At 37.2% G+C, this 15,091-nt stretch overlaps 1 protein-coding gene across 10 annotated transcripts in view; it reads left to right on the forward strand.

Annotated features, from left to right (window-relative positions):
- Nucleotides 1-15,091, forward strand: part of SPSB4 (splA/ryanodine receptor domain and SOCS box containing 4) — a 341,175-nt gene that overhangs the window by 101,928 nt on the left and 224,156 nt on the right. For all 10 annotated transcript variants that reach the window (XM_067002451.1, XM_067002450.1, XM_067002449.1 and 7 more), the window contains exon 4: nucleotides 10,617-10,754. The gene's annotated coding sequence lies outside the window, so the exon portion shown is untranslated. The remainder of the gene's footprint in view (nucleotides 1-10,616; nucleotides 10,755-15,091) is intronic.

A 15,091-nucleotide genomic window follows, 5' to 3' on the forward strand; every position in this document is an offset into this window, starting at 1 on the left:
GTGGCCTACTTGATTGCAACTTCTCTAACTGTGTGTTTCAGGCCTCTCATAATTCAGACTAGTAGGAAAGATTAGAAAAAATGTGGTTATTCTGCAATCTTACTTTCCCAGGTTTGCTATCATAAATCACTCAAAGAGCCTGTAGCTGCTGCTGAAAAGGGCAATCCCATCTTTTCCTCATACCCAGGAATGATTGTGCACCGCTTTCCTTGGTGGCACTAGCAGTTGTGTGGCCATGCAGGCATCAGAAGGAAGAAAACAAATTAACTTTCAGCTGTATCAGCAACTTGATCTGGCTTGCCACGTACCAACAATTTCTAGTGGTGACACAAAAAAGGGCAGGGACGTACAGATGTGAGTGTGGGTTCAGATGCGTTTAAGTTGCACATGAACCCACATCTTAGGCAGCAGCATAAAAGAAGGAAGGATTAATCTTTTGTGTAGAAATACTGTATCTTGAAAGAGACTTCTGTTATGCTTTTGTCTTCCTAGCCTGTGGACTTTTGCACCCAGCCATTTGTTACCACTTTTCTGCATACAATGCACTGCAACTTCTTCCTTGCGTTCATATTTTACTTTTTTTTTTTTTAAATTAACTATTTGCAAACAAGACATATTTTCTCAGTTTCCACATTCAATTTTTAAATTTTCCTCTCGTGCTGTTTTAGTCAATAATCCTTAATACAGTGGAGTATTTAACGATCAGAGGGAAGCGTGCAAACTGAAGAACTGTGAGATTGTATTTGAATTCCTTTTTGGTAACACTAATATTTCATCCCAATGTGTTTTTGTATTCTTCCTGATTTCTGTTGATCACAGAAGGTGGGTGGATAGGTGTTACTAGATTATGAATGGTAGCCCATTATGTCTATTTTGGGCTCTCATTAATAAACCTTAGTGCAACTACTTAATCTATTCGCTTGGTTGAAGTTTTCTCTTCACTTACTTTTTAAACTTGTGTATCTGAAGTTTGGTCTGTGTTTCTGGTATTTAATAGAGGTAATTCATAGTTCTTGGTGTCAGAAAGTTTTTTTTTTTGTCTGTTTTTGCAGTGTTATTGGAAAGCTCAAAAAAACCCACGCTCAAGGTTACTGTTTTGGGCAATTATTTTATTATAGCTGTATATAACAAACACAATACGTGTTGCTGATATTCCTCAGCTCCAGAACTTTCTTCAAGAAGGTTTTATTTATTTATTTATTTTTATATATTCACTTGGTATTGAATGCTGGGTTTTGTTCTTTTTTTGTTTGTTTGTTTTCACAATATCCATCTTACTGACACATTGATTTATGGTCCTTCAGCTTTTTGGGCAAAGTCCTATATAATCTAACAGACAGCCACAAACTTTCTACGAATTTTCTTAAAGAAGCTAAAGGTTTTCTAATCTTCTCTTAAACACGGTATGTATTTAAGATACAGATGCAGATTCCTTACTAAATCCTTTGTATATGGAATACTGTAAACAGCTAACATGGCTAGGACACAGTATGGCACGTGTTCTCTGATAAAACATGTCTTTCCAAATGGGGATATTTTGTTGGAATGCTCGTGTAGTTTCTGTGACGTTATGAATTCAGCAACAGACTGCATGGATTTTCACTTTGTTTTTGCCATTGTTTTCCTTACACTGCCACTCAGCGGTCAGTAATATGTCATCTGGAGATTCCAGCTTCTGATAGCTGAAAAATTGCTTTCCCAAATGTTCAGCTCTTTGTTTTGGGAGTTCTTATTTCATGATAGGATCACACTAGAACTAAGTCTCAGTGTTCAGAGTAAGCCTTGCTCCATTGCCAGATGAAAGCTTGTTTAACCACAAAGCTTTCAAACAATGTGACTGAATCCTGTGCCAAGAACTTGCTGTTCGGCCATAGGGAAACAAGACTGTATTCCCATTTAGAGAAATGAGAACTGTGAAAGAGCAAATAGGTTTGCTTCATTTTTTTAATTCTCCTCTTATTAATGTTACGTATGAAACTTGAAATCTCATCTAAATTAGATAATTAGATTCATCTGCTCAAAGACCAGGGAAGAAATGGGAACATGTAGAGGGCAATTCATCCTAGCCTTAAGTCATTGCAGTGAAATGAAATATAAAGGTTTTTTGGGAGATGAAATGAAACATTTTTCATATCCAAAAATTAAGTCATGTAATTTAGAATTGTGATGTTTTAAAATTTAAATATTCTAATTACATTTAGATAATCAAATACATTTGAATGCAAAATATTATTTGACAGATAATCTAAGTATTCCAGTGTTAATGTTTTCCTAATCAATTTAATTTTTGGATTAAATACATTGCAAAATGGTGAATGGTTTTGATCAAGTAACCATCCAGAATATTTTGGTCTGCTTTGTTTTCCAGAACTATTCCATCTTCCATCTCCATAGTGGAGACTTTACAGGATGTTGCAGAACAGAAGTAGCAATTGAGTTTTAAGGGAAAAATCACAAATGAGATACTGTTCATCATATTTTTGGGATGAGTGATGAGATTAGTGGGACCTATCTGTGGTCCGGTTTTAAGCTGTAGATACCTGTGTGTTCTCTAGTACTTTTCTGTGAACATTTTTCAGGCTCTAAACTCTTCGAAGCAGATGCATTTTGTCATTAAAATTCCCGTTCTTTGGTTATCTGCATCTCATGAAATCATTTTCCAGTCTCTGATTGAGTAATAGTGGTCATGTTTTACAGCGTGTAAATTATTAGTTAGATAACTTGGAAGTCAAATGCATGCTGTTAAAAGATGTTTCTGCAATTAAGGTTGCTTGTGGAAATAATCTGCAGGAGACTCATCAGACTGGCATAAGAGTAGGGCATATAACGTGCATAGTCACCAGTGAGTTGTGCCTGGATTTTCTCTGTGTCTTTCAGTTAGGAAAGGTTATAGATGCTTATATGAAGTTTAAGCCCATGGTGATAAAAGTGCAGGAATGTCAAAACTGTTCTCTCCGGAGCTAAAGGAGCAGTTTGAATGCTTCCATCTCACTACTCATCTTTCATTGGCTGCATATTTCTGATGGAGTTTGCAGGCTAGGGATGCAGAAGGCTCAGTAAGCAGATATCCAGGGGTGAAAACAGGAGGTAGCCTTCTGACCGAGTCTTAGCAGCTAGATGCATCCGAGGCAAGAAAAGTAGCACAAAATTAAAGTGTTTGTAAGAGGAGAGAGATGTTTGAGAAGGTAAAAGTGATGGACATGAGGAACAGTAATCACCAACTCTGACCTGGAAGAGAATGCCATTTGTTGTAGAAAAAAATGAACATATTTGATTTGTTCACAGAACTATCAGTAGAAAGGGAGATAAAGGGAAGATGAGAATACGGTTTATTGAATTATACTGGTCAGAGATGCAGACTACAGGACAGAGAAGGCAGCACTTTGCGGTGGTGTGTGCTTATCAGAACTGCTTTTGGCTGCTTCATGACAGGAAGGACACAATCTGTGGGAGGCTGCGTTGTTCAGCAGTTAGGATGAAATCCAGTCCCAAGACATCAAGTTAAAGGAATGTTTAAAAGAAATGCTACTTTGTTTTATCCCCTGCTAGACGATATCCTTCAGGGATACACTGGAAGTTTATGTTATAGAAGGAGAGGATGAAGCAGGTGGAAGCAGATGGCTTGTGGTGGTTACCAATAGAAATGTGAGAGAAGAAATATGAGAGCCAGAAATAAATTGGAAGCTTGGACTATACATTTCTATGCTGAAATAGATGAACAGAATAAGGCTGCAATTCAGCAAAGCTTTTCAAAACCATCTCCAAATCCAGCCTTGTTCAGCAACAGCATAATTTTTCAAAAATGCCAACCTGCAAGTGAACAACATTTGGTCTGCTAAATTAATTTGAGTGCCCTTGAAAATCTCACACCATAACATGGAAGTACTGACTGAGGAAGGCATCCTAGTGAGGGCCATCTTTCAACAAGGGGTTATGTCCATTTCTGAATTGGGGCTGTTAATGTTACCTCTGTGACAAATTAATGTTCACAAAGCTTAACGACATGTTTAAATTAAAAAAACAAACAAAAAAAAAACAAACAAAAAAAAAAAACAATTAAATGGTCGCTTGAATTAGGGCCATGCTTAGCAAGAGGAAACAGCTGAAGCAAGTATAAATTCATTGAAAACATCTAGAAAGTGTTTTGGGAGCAATGACTGAAAATCAGGAAGATGAGCTTAAACTAATAAGGATTGATTTAAAATCATGAAAATGTGTGCTAATTCAGGCTTTTTTCTTTACCTTTTCTCATGTGTCATGAACAGCTATAGAAAAAAAAAGCAGCTGAATTTTGCAACTATGAGATAGAAAATGTACAGGTCCTGAGGACGGAGAGCGTTATGCAGCTGTCCTTGGAAAGCAAGCTTCTTGAGGCCGGAATAACTAAGAGAGTGGTGGTGTCAGTGTCTTAGAATCCTGGTGGTGCTCTTCATTTAAAACTTCTTGCCTATTAATCATCCAAATCAGTACAAGCTATCTTCTCTCAAAGTTTAAGCTTTCACAGTTCATGAAAATGTGAAGTTAGTCAAGCAAAATAATTCTGTCACCACTCTGTAACAAATCTTTAAGGTTTATTGAACACATTTGAAAATATTCCAGGAGAACAGCTGCATAGCTGTTCTGAATCATTTTCAGGGCAAAAGCTGAATTTTCCAGACGTTTGCATGCACTTCACAGTCTCTCGGAAGAAAAGCCTGTTCCTATTAAAAAGCTGAAACAAACAAATCGGCAATTAATTTTAACAAATTTGTTTTCTCGACTAAGCAATCAACTAACAAGAATCTTTGGCAATGAGCAGCTGAGTTAGGACCCTTTTGAGTATGGGCTTTTATGGAATTCCAGCCACAAAGCCGTGCCTTCTGATGGACGTTCGGTCCTGCTGTGAAACCAGGTTGGGATCGGTCCCTGCTCTTTGCGTGGCAGTCAGCACCCCAGAGTCTACCCAGCTGGTTGATTTTGTTGTACATGGTGGTGAAGGGGGGTGAGGACTGAAGGGCTCCCTGTAAGGGCCTGGAACGTAGTTCTGTGGGGTTGTGTAAGGAGCATAAGTTGTCACTACTTACCTTATATCGACTGCATGAATTTAACAGATGTCTGCTCTCTCCTGGGTTACCAACTGCGTATTTCTAAGTTCATACACGTGCCAAAAATAGCAGAAGTTGTAATTTATTTTTATTTCATCTGCTTTTGTTTTCTTTAAGCAAAGAGAAGCAAATAGAGTTTATGACAGAAGGAAATAATCTGTTTGCAAAAATTCTATGGCCCAAATTACCTTCTGGTTTACCACATTCAGTCCAGGATGAGAGCTTCCTACTAGCCCCTTCCCTAGCTATAGCTATATCACTCTAGGACAATAAGAATGCTGAAGTCTGTGGGGCAAGAGCTGCCATGCTCTTGCATGAAATAGCAACCTTGATTTGTGGAATTGTTTTTCAGCAAGTCAGTGATTTCTCCCTACGTATTAACGTCAGTTATAATTTCCATTTCAAATCTAGAAAATTAATTACTTTTTCTCATTGTAAGAATGGGCCTCTTAATTTTCATCTTGTGTGTGCCATTGTGAACAACTCCAGAACTAAACAGGGTGAGATCTGAATGAGAACCCAGACTCTTCTGGTACCATAGGTCTGGAATGTTTTTGTGTAGACTTTTTTAGATAGCTGATTTCTGAAGATGCACAGAGGTCACCACCTGGCATGCTAGTCTACTGAATTTTGCAACAATAAAAGTGAACAGCTTTTGTTTACCTGAGAAATAGAGATCACAAATGTAGATCAAACTTTTCTGACATTTGAGCTTTCTACCTACATGAATTATAATGTCTATTTCACAGAAGCCTATGGAATAGGATATATTTATAAAGGCTATCTGGTGATGTACACTGATTTTTCAACAGGCATGAGCCAACAGTTTGGAGAATGCCAGAAGGAACAAGCATTCAGCGGAACATACTTTACTTGTACCTTCCTTTTAGAAAGCTGAATTCCAAGTATCTGATAAACCCAAAAGCATGATGGCTCCCATTAAGAACTAGTTGGATTTTGATAGACAACCCCTTTCTGGTGTTCGCAGTAAATAAGTAGCTAAGGTGCCTAAGAGATAAAAGGAACCACTTTTGCCAATACGTTTAGCCAGACAGCACAGTGCAAGTAAACTAGCAAGGACAAGACACCCTGGTTAGCAGCTGGTGACATGGTCTGTTATTCTGTACTGCAACTTTGAGGATATTCAAACTCAAAATGTCATTTCTTGTGATGCAGGTCAAAAGCCTAGAATTCCATTCTATATTCTTAATTGTTAATAATCAGATGTGATGTACTCTTCCAGCTTATTTCAAACTTCAGGAAAAAGAAGGATCCTTGAGTAAGAAATTAGTGTGTGAGCATTGGTCAAGCAAGCCGGCTAGACTTTTCCAACCGGTATGAATCCAAGAACAGCAAGAGATCACACTAGAATAATTGAAGGTCCTGCGTGCCATCCGAGTGATTCTGGCATTCAGTAACCGCAGTGCACCTGGCGCCAGACAGTGTCTGCATGTTCAGAGTATTTCTGTGGATAAGAATGATCCAGCTGTCAAATAATGAGTCTGGAGAACTAAAAGATGAGCATGATACAGATGTACAAAACTCTCCTGTCAGATTATGTTTCTGAAAGAGCAAAGTTCAAAAGGAATTCATTAAAGAAAAAAAAAAAGAAAAGAAAAACACTATTTTTTCAGGACAAAAATAAACAAAATCATGGCAGGGGATGAGTCAAATACTAAGCAGGAGACAACGGCATATCTTTAGGAGCAAAGAACTGAGCTAAAACAAGGTTGCATGGAACTGCACACAAACACGTAAATTATTAAAATCTGTTGCTGCTATTACTCAGATGCTCAGTAAGAAGAATTAAAACTTGCCTGCAAGGAACTAGGCAGGAATCCTTAACCCTACTGCTGCTGTCTATAGGCTGTGCTCAGTGCTTATGCCTTATATGTCTGGAAAAGGAATAGTACTTTTGCTGTTAAATGGAATTTACTTCTAAGGGAAGTGCATTAAATCAATGACGGCAAATTATAACAATATAATTCTTTTTTTAAAAAAGTCATTCAATCAAGTGAAGAGCAATGTTCTGCTGTCCAGCATCGTAGCCCTTTCTAGCCTGAATCTTGCATAGTATTATCCCACTGTTATATCCTCTGCAGCCCACTATCAAAATGGTGCCAACAGAGAGTAAGGCTCTTTCCTTACTCTCCAAGGAGTGACAAATGCTCATGTTCATTCTGATATAGTAGTTTTTCTTTGGTACAACTGAAAGTACTTTTCATGGTAGTTACATATGTGTTATGTGGTTGGGGATATTGGGGCTGGTTGGCTTTCCCAAGGCCAACACAAGAATGAAAAATCTCTTGACAGCTATTTTCATGCTGTACTTCTCGCTGAATAGGGTGCACATCTCTGAGTAAGGGGTGTCTCTGAAAGGGGCGTTTCATGAAGAACTGACCACATTGAAGTTCTAAAACACTGTTTTACAGCAATAGCAGGAAGACAAGAGAAGGCCAAGGACTATAACAGAATGTATGTGGTAGGCAGGTTCAAATTAATTTCTATTCCACGCTTATCATTTATTCAAATAAAGTCTTTGGCATCTAAAATAAGTGAGAGCTGGAGGCACTCATTTAGAAAACGAGGCGAATTTCATCTAAAAGAGCACAGAACAAAATATTCTTTAAAGACTAATTTATGTGGGAAGCAGATATGCAAACTTTGCATTGATTTTAAGTTCTAATACATACTAATAAGTTTTAAATGTTCATGACTCACTGAGAGATTGCCTTAAATAATTTAGACTAGTGTTTGCTATGGCTGTGCCAACCAGAAAATAAATAGACACGCAATTTGATGCAGATGTAGTAACCTTCTTTGTCTGGCTATAAGTCTATTTACATTCAGAATTTTCAATTGTGTTGTTCATAGCATGCCTGTAGAATATTCAATAGAAGGAGAGAAATAGCAGTGGCTGTATGAAATAACAGAGTTTTGTGTTAACCTTTCATAAGTTAACATATATATATATTTCATATATATATATATGTATTATTATATAATGCATTATATATAAATATTTCCTTTATGTATCTCTTTATGTTATTCAGTTTCTTTACTAACCAAACCTGGTTTTGCTTTGTTTGGTTGTGGCGATGGATCTTATTTATTTATTTACTTGTGTGAAAACCTGTGGAAGCCATTTGCCTTGTTAGTTTGGGAGTGCTACCTATTTGTGATAAACTGAAACTATGAACATCCCCACTGGTATGATCAACAAGAGCCTTGCTTTAATTCTTCCTAAATGAAGTCATCTACTCATTTGAGTCCTCTAGATTTCTCTTTAACCAATGGAAATAGAAAGTTAGACCGAACTATGATTTCTCTCACATACCCTAGATAACTGTCTTAATGTGTGAATAGTAGATTATTTTGCATTATCTTACCCATGCTATTGGGCCATGTAGCAAAATAATAACTGGCTCTTACAACAGCCTATAGCTGTCAATAGAAGAGTGTCTAAATAAGCCTGAGAGCCCACGTAGAACCACATTATTGGTTCTTTAACATGCTAAGAGGTATTTTTCCTGGTTTATTTCAGTTTGTCTGAAGTCAAAATACTTTTTCTCTTTTCTGATTATTGCAAATTAATTTAAAATGTCATTAAATAAATATGAGAGTTTCAATATAGAAAGTAACAGCTTCCATTTCTTTTTACTATAGTATCCAAGTGATAGTACTGGGAGCTTTTGAATAACTGAGTTAAATGTCTGTCCTGTGTTAGGGGAGAATGAGTTGTCTATGCTTTTGTAATGTGTTTTCCTTTTTCTGTTTGCAAAAATACCTTTGTAGTTAAGTGAGTAATAAGATTAAAATATGTTGCAGGGTAGTTCCACTGAGCAGTTCTTACGTCTAGATCCTGTGGTTAGCTGTACACTTCTGACCCCTGAATTATGCATTTAAATACTTGATTGCAGTCTAAGATTGAGCCTTTGCAGTTTTAAGGATTTCTGTTCTGTCATTTAAGTTAATAGGAATTTCTTCCCATCTTGTGTGACACCTGGACACGTGTGTTTAGAACACAGGTGTTAGGAGCTAAATGTACTTTGCTTGCTGCTGCTAAGTCTCTGGAATGACAAAGCAAATTTCTAATATGGAATCCTTGTTTTCTGGAGGGTTTTATTTTCAGAGAGATGACAGACTGTTGGAAGGTAAAGCTGGATTCATGATAACCAGCTTCAATCTCTTGCTTTCCCAAAGGCCTTCGATGTGACCTTGGGTGAAGTACGTCATCTCAGATGTCCAAAGGTACATCTGAGCACGTGAACAAATTAGGATCATGTCATGTTCTACTTTACTTCCTCGTCTTTACCATTTATTTCAAGGAAAGGTTAAGAACGTATATAAAGGTATTGTGGTGCTCAGATATTACTGGAAAGGGAGTTACAAGAGAAAGCAAAATTATAATTCCTTTCTACATAGCCCTTGACACAATCCTCAACAATCCCCCTCACAGTGTCGTTGTGTATAGCTAATGAGTCTCTTCTAATGCAGAGCAGTCTGCTTCGTCATTTAAAATTCAGGGATGCTTTTCAACTATAGCAGCATCACAAGCCATGCAAGCTGTTATCAATATTAGCAAAATGCCACTTTCCTCACATCCCCCCCGCCCCGCCACCCCCCCCCCCCCCCCCCCCCCCCCCAAAAGGCCCCAAACCCAAGCACTGGCTATTAGCAACAACCTGCCCACCTGCCAATAGAATCTGCACAAATCTCTCACTCACTGCTTTTGAACATGATGATAAACCACTGTAGAGATGACAATCCAAGAAAACGTTATCCTTTGCCAAAGCTGTCAAGTGGAAGCTAGGTATTTGTTATTGAATGAGAGGCGATGTGCTTATTTTTTGTACCAAACTTCCAAGTAAATTCTATGAATGAATTTGAATGATGGCCCAGATGTTACCTCAAGCAAGTGTTCTCTTCTGCGTCAAAGAAAGTCGTAAATCAAACAAGTGTAAAAGTGCAAGAGCTCTTGAGAGCACTATGCAACTGGTACTGTCAGTACAGAATAGAGTAGCTGTACAGGAGTAGCTGTACAGTAGGCATTGTTCAATATAAATATTTTCTGGTACCAGAAAATGAAAGTTTACTTTGAAGTGAATATTTAAGTTGATAAAGTAAAACTCTCTCTATTGAAATTTACAGTCAACAATTTGGTTGTTGGGTTCCATTTTATCCCTTTACAACCACATGTAAAAACAGTTACCAGCCCCATCCTTCGTAAAGCTGAGCATGAAACACTAATGAAAAACAAGGTAAAGAACTGTTTCCTACAGACCTGTTAATGACAAGGAATAGAGTATTACAACAAAAAAAGAAAAAACAAGGGGGGGGAAACCAATAAGAGTTGGAGGAGGCAGTTTTGTTTTTTAAATTGTTGTTTCTCTTTCTTTCTCTCTTCCATTTCCCTATCATTATTGTTTCCATCTAATGTGGTAACTGGTTATCTGAGAGTCATACTCATGATGTTTTGATAAAATGATAATTTCCATAGTAATGTCCTTCATTTTTCTTTCCGTATTCCAGAATTAGCTTTGGCATTCTCTGAAGGAACTTCAGAAGTATGAAGGTTGGAAATGAATCAGTCATGCATTAGTCACATTTTATACTCTTGCTATGAGAGTAAAGCAGTGGTGGACTGGGCTCCAGGTTCCAGTGCTACAGGTAATTCTCTTAACACATATAACTAAATCACAGTAGGGTAGTATGGTTGCATGAGAACAGAAAGTGAAGTCCCTTAAGTGCCTGAGATCTCCAGTGTATTTGCAGGAAATGTCAAAAAATTTAGCTGGGCTAAGATTTTATTTTTTTAATAAATAGAAGTGAGAAGTTAGTTAAAACATGATTTTTGTATCTTATATTACATTATATACATTATATTTTTTTCATATTCATAAATATGGACAAGTGAGAAGACTATAAATGCTGCTCTTTGATTAGTGTTAGGTCATCATCTCTACCACCAGTATTGCTTCTTTGCTCATGCCAGTCTCTGCTGCTGTCAAAATAATAAGCTGCACATTTCAATCATTCTGGATCACACTGATGTTCTGTAGGCTCAAGCCATTATGAAACAAAGTGGAATTCTTGTCTGTAATGGGCTTCCGTGCGGCTGAACTTTCTCTGCCGAGTTCATCTTTCAACTGCTGCTCATATTTACAACCATTGTCTGAGAGGACTGAATTGCTTGCTGTCTGATTTGTTTTTACCCTTTTATGACACAGAGAGTTCACAGCTGTGTGACTCACCTTTGATTTTCCAAATGGCAAGCATAACACTTCAATTTGTAATAAGGCATAATGGGCATGAAGTTTGGTGAAAATGAATGCAATAGCAGCTGCTATTTGGTACAAATGTTTAGTTTCAAAGCAATACACAGGTTTTGAACCACTTCCATCTAGCATTATGTTCCAAATATACCATGGAGACATCCTGGGAATACCTATAAAGAGTCAGTACAAATGTCGACTCACCACCCAACCTGCAGTGGCAATGGGGAAAAGGTATTGTTGTATTTGCACACCATTACAAAAAGAGAGGTGAAAAACAATAAATATGTTGATGCTATTATACAAATGAGTGGTGTGTGCTTTTCTGAAATACTGTGTTTAGTCTTGGTTTCTACATTTTTTTTCTATCACTTCAAGGTTGTGGTTAGGAAATTTCTATATGAGACTATATTCCATGACAGTCCTGGGTGAATAGCTAAAAACATGACTAAGACTAGCTGTAATAGTAGTAAATGTTAAGTTCCTTTCTATTCAATTGTAAGTTCCTGAGTCCTTTCTTCCTTTAAAACATTTACGCAACAAGTTGCTGCTGCCCTTTCAAAACTCTTTTTTTTTTTTTTATCTCATTAATCTTTCGTATTTTATTTAAAAACCCAAGGAACAGCTTTAATACAGATGCATGCATCTTGTTAGAAACAAAATCAATACATCAGAGTAAATGGTTTTACTGAGAAATTTAATCTACAAAATAATAATTTTGTCTGATTGTGTCGTCTGATAGCATGATGTATTTCTGTGAAAAGGAGGAAATGCTAATGAACAGGTATATTTTCTCATGAGAGTGAATGAACACAGTGTAACTGTTGCCTTGTCAGAGCAGTATAGATAAAAAGAATGACTACCACAAACTCTTGTTTTTATCCTTCTGAATGGACATGGTGGACTATCCTAATCATAGTACGGTTAACATTGTGTTATGCTTTGAGGTTTCAGAATCTGGGAAAGTGTGAGTACTGGAAAATATGTCTCACAGCCAGAAGAAGCAAACTCCATGAATCTCTTCCATAAGAGATCTCAGAATCCAGGAACCCTCTCAGACTCCCCATATTCCCAGTTTGAAGTTGTTGTGTATTTTCAGATGTGATACTTTTTACAGCTACAAATTTTTAGCATTAAAAAAAAAAATTAAAAAAAAAAATCTAGTAAAAAGTGAGAATATTGTTTCATAAGGATTAGTTTGCATGCCTTGATTGTCTTAAGATAGGGCAGTTAAGTTGTGGAGATCCCTGCTCATCTCAGCTGGTATGGAAAGATGTGATTTACCCTGTGTTGTTCCCTTAGTCATTCCCCATCACTACTGTGTTTTGTATCATCATATATGTATGATTTCTTGGAATTTGTTGTCCAAAGAAGGACTTTTCGCAGTCAGCTGAGGTTGTACTTCATTGGAAGGAGATTCTTTTGTGAAGCTTTGCTGGGGATAGTACTTTCCCCTACTTACCTCAGGTGCAGACCATGGACTGCCTGATTCAGCAGTTTCCAAAGAGATGTTTGTTTTCTTTCAGTGCTTGAATGTAATTTTTTCTCATTTTTCTTTAATGTTGTAGCCTAAAAGAGCTCTCTACAGAGAGCTGATGAAATTCTCCTTGATTCCTATTGCTTTAATAATCTAATGTGCCACTGTGATTTCCAGTGTTACTCCTTTGGGCTTTCTACCATCTTAGCCAAATTCTCCACCAAGAAGCTTTCTTTCAACTATGCTTTTAACTATATGTTGTTCTGAGTTCGTTTTAAAAATATTTAGTTGTTAGAATGGCCTAGTGGCCATTGTGCCTTATTGACTCCAGTTTGTTTCAGGATCAGAAAACCCTGATTTGAAGATAAGAAATACCCTTTCAAGAAGATGAAAATTAAATCAAATTGCACAAAAGAGATTTGAAAAGCAGTAAAATGTGCATACTCGTGTTACTTTGATTTAGCTAAATCTAAGAATAATAGGTTTCTGGCTGGTTTAATTTCCCCTTAACTAATAAAATAAAGACTATAAAAGATAAAAGAATAAATCTAACATCTATCTTGAACTTGGCAGCTCTGTAGCAAAAGCTTGCAGTGAACTACAGAGAAGGAAGAGATAGAAGTGTGAACTGCTGACCTAGATGATTGTTATTAAAAACTAATAATGTTTGGAGATCGAAATAACTAAATAAGGAGAGAGGGAGAAATTGTGTAACTCCCTTGACATGATAGTGTAAAGATTTACTAATGGTTTCTACCACAACTCAAAATGCCAGGCAGCTGGACATGTAGCTGGGAAGCAGAAGGGATGGAAGAAGCGTGTCCTCAAATCTCATGGAACCACACAAAATCTATCAATCCCGTAGACTATTGAAAAGCAACTTCCAAAAGCATTCTACAGTTTTGCTTCCAACATCTTCCTCTGCCAACCAGCAAAGCCTCCATTTAGGATGTTTCCAAAGTAACTTTTCAGGTTTATAGAAGGGTAGAAGAGATTGTGCTGTAAAGCCACCAATTTCCCTTTCTTAACTCTCAGTGGTAATTCCACCTCTCCTAGAGGGATGCGCTCAGTCTTAGAAAGTATTTCTTTAGTGTTTCTATTTCCACTCAGATTTTTAAGAGATGTCTAAAAGTTCAGCTACTCTGAAGGGTAAGTAAGACCGTGACTTTGTTGGCTGGTTGGGCTTGTTATGCATTCCATATAGAAGTGAAAAAAACAAAAAACAAACATTTAAACAATTTTTTAATGCTGACAACCATGTCAAGAAGAGCTTGGCTGGCAACAAGAGCAGGAATGGTGTATATGAACTCCTTGGAGGCCTGTAAGGAAAAAAACAAAAACCTTTTGAAGAAAAATAACTTTGCTATGTTGTTTGTGAGTTCTGTTGTGCACATGCCGAAGAATGTGAGAGAGTGGGGAGATGTTGGATTAAGATAGGCTTCTGAGGTAAGTAGCAGATTTGACTATAGTCTTCCTTTAATCCCACCATATGTGCCATTGTCACTGGGAAGGTCACGTCCCTGGAATCTTGTACTCCTCTTAGCTCAAGTAGGCAGCCAGACATCCAGTCTGGGAAAGAGTACTGGACAGCAGAAGGAATGGGATGAGTTTTCTGTACAACTCATGAGGTTGGGAAACAAAGAAAAAAATCAGAGAACATGGCTAACAAAATTGTTTTTCCCAACCCTAAAGTTTTATTGCAGTTTTTACAAGTCAAGCAAACACCCAATTACAGTCATAGTCGAATTAGTATTTCAGAAGCTACTCTGATAGTTCATCTGAATCATTGAGAACCACTGTTAGTTCATGTGGGTGTTTGGTAAAAGTGAAACGATCTTTCAGACTCACTGATGCTTAAAGGAATCATTACTTATCAAGATTTATATTTATTTATATTTCTAGATCATAGTGTCCATAATGTTTCTCTGGCTTGTTTGATCTATTGACCTAGGATGGAAGGAGAAAGCACTATTCTGGGTTGTTTCTATGCAACATTATTTTCTCCTGTCTTTGAGTTGACTAGTTCTAGGACTGCACTGTTTTATTCTGAAGCTGTTGTAAATTACACATTTCACAGTTTGTTCTAAAGTCCCTGCATTTTTTACTAGATTTATCACCACTTCTGATTTATACCAGTATAAATGAAATGAGAATCAAGCTTCTGACCACATCTTTTCCTTTTCATTTGAAGAAGGTGCTGCTGGGAAAACCCTACTTTTTCCAGAGTTCTCAAATGTTCTGAATCCAATCAGTTT

Source organism: Anser cygnoides, chromosome 9 (genome assembly GCF_040182565.1).
Source record: "Anser cygnoides isolate HZ-2024a breed goose chromosome 9, Taihu_goose_T2T_genome, whole genome shotgun sequence".
NCBI classification, from domain to species: Eukaryota; Metazoa; Chordata; class Aves; order Anseriformes; family Anatidae; genus Anser; species Anser cygnoides.